We start from the raw sequence: 2,627 nt of genomic DNA, 5'->3' as shown, positions 1-2,627 counted from the left end.
AAAAAAAAAAGGAGTCAAACAAATATCTTCATTTGCGAAAAATGATTTCACCTGGAAATGAAACGAGAATCGGTGCGTTTACGGATATTGGCCAATCTCTTTTAACGGTCTTAAAGGAATCACGACGTTTTAACGAGATCCTCGATCGTATCGGTAGCCACGTTTAACGTTCCCCTTTTCGAGGGTGAGCTTGCGTATTTTTCGAGTTGAAACTTTCTGCCGTAAAAGCGAGCGTTGTAATAGCAAAAATTAAAAGACCGTTTTCGTTTTAAAACACGGCTCGTTCGATGGATCGCCATGGCACGCATAAACGTGGCAAAGAGAAGGAAGGAGTGGACGAAACTGCTCTAATTATTACGTATTCCAGGCTGAAGTAATTATTATACCGGCAAAGCATGAACGTAAAATAAAAGGGAGAAGTGCTTTACAGCTCTTTAGAAAATACCTATCAACCTATACCCGCCACTGTTCAACCATTTTTTACTATTTTCCTTTTTTACGACTTCCAGAGAAATTACTCGCGAAATGTAAATTTTTTATCCTTTTCTCTTTATGCACTATTTTATGTAACGATTCTCAAGAGTTATTACAATTAGCTTGCTCTTCGCTCTTTTAGTTTTCGTTCTTTTTTTTTTTTTTTTTTTTTTTTTATATGCTGCTTCGACGAGATCGTTAATTTTACGTATTCATAATTTTTCTAAAATCGATATCGCGCCCAATTCCGTTTATTATCTCATGAATTGAATATTCATGAACGATTATCGTTATAATTATCTTATATAAAATACTTGATTTTATTTTGAAAGATTTATGTTGAATAAATGAAAAGAAAATAAAAAAGGATTCGAATCACAGTTACGATGGAAAAATTAGATGAATTTATTGTGTGAATGAATGCAAGATTCGTATTACTCGGATTCACAAAGTCAAAGGAAATATCTCTCGTTTCTATTATTTTTTCACTCGGCAGAAGAAGGATTAGTAAATCATTCATAACGCGTGTTTAATAATTACCGTGCTCCGTGCAAATTTGATGACGTTTATAGAATTTTTAATACGCCATGCCATCAAACAGAGGTCCGAAAATTCAAATGACCGGTTGGGTGCAATAACACGGCCATGTTTTTCATCGCGCAACAGTCCACAGTGGCTCGTAATTAACGATTGTAAAACGTAGCCAAAATAATACGCGGCTAAATTAATATTGGATTGACGAGCCTGGGTAATCAATGACGTCCCCAATTTCTATTTCGTTTCATTTTGAACATTTTATAAATAATGTAATTGTAACTTTTGCGCTCTGTCGCTTCTGTATTATTCACTTGCCAACATTTTCTCATAAATTAAAAATAATTTTCGTCTTGCGAAAATCTCTCATTCCCGCGACTTTCCCGTGAACTCGATATACCGATGTACGTACATAATTTAAAACACAACCGTTCGATATATCTAAACCCATAAATCATCCGAGCCAATCGAAATCCACTCGAACGAACGATTTTAAGAACCTGTAATAAATTTTCAATTCAATTTTCAAATTGATCATCGTTCCAGATTTAAATAACATATTTATTTGTACAATCCAAAATTCGGATAATCCAACCTTCCACCGTATCGTCCAATCGTCCAATCTCGACGAACTATCCTCCCCTCTACCTAACCTAAAAAAAAAAAAAAAAAAAAAATACAATCAAACGAAACGAATGATACAGAATGACTTTATATTCCCGTTAACACGAATTAACGATGGAGAGGGGGGGAAGGGATATCGGCATCACGACCGCGTCTAGCTGATTCCGATTTCATTTGGGAGCGGTCACGAGGGAGGGGTCCGTTGATATCCGGGGAAATGAACGAGAAGCGGGGGAGGGGAGAAAAAATACGCGTGAAACCGCATTAGACACCGTCGTGTCCCCCGATTAATAATGGAGCGTGGAGGGGTTGGCTGCAGGACTCGTCGTTTCTCATTAGCAATAACCCCCATCTGACTAACGAGAAGCACAATGATAACGATTTGACGGCTATACCATTAATAGAATATTTGATCACGCGCGTACACACACGATCGCCTCTCCTCCTCCTGCCTCCCCTCCCTCCCTCTCTCTTTCTCCTCGTCCTCGCGTATGTTGCTCGCGTACGCGCAGCCAGAAATAGAGGTGAATTTACTGCCGCTTGTTAGAGACACCCGTTAGAGGGGAGAGATTAATGCGAGCAATTGCAGGCTTGTGTTAATTGATACAGCCTAATCACCATCAGACGCAACGGCGATGGTCATGCTCAACTATATAGAGGACTATAATAATACGGAGGAGGGAGGGGAGGGAAGGGATGGATGCTTGATAATGCTTCGTTCGCTAGTGACTCGATGTTCAATTATTCGTTTACCATCGGATTAGCAGATTTCGCGAACGCTGTTGGACGGCATAAGCCGAGCTTATTCAGGCTTCCGCTCGCATCAAACTCGTGTAAATGTTGAAAGTACCGAGAACCGCTGAAAGTGGCCGTCACTTAGCACAATTTAGATTATTATTATTTCAATCGCTCATTCGATCCTTTCCATCGTAAACGTGGGACGATCCTCGAGAGTTAGGGAGAGGGTGGAAATTATTGGACCACGGTGTTCACCA

This window comes from Apis dorsata, unplaced genomic scaffold (assembly GCF_000469605.1).
Source record: "Apis dorsata unplaced genomic scaffold, Apis dorsata 1.3 scaffold_254, whole genome shotgun sequence".
Lineage (NCBI taxonomy): Eukaryota > Metazoa > Arthropoda > Insecta > Hymenoptera > Apidae > Apis > Apis dorsata.
Note: the sequence above shows the minus strand (reverse complement) of the source record.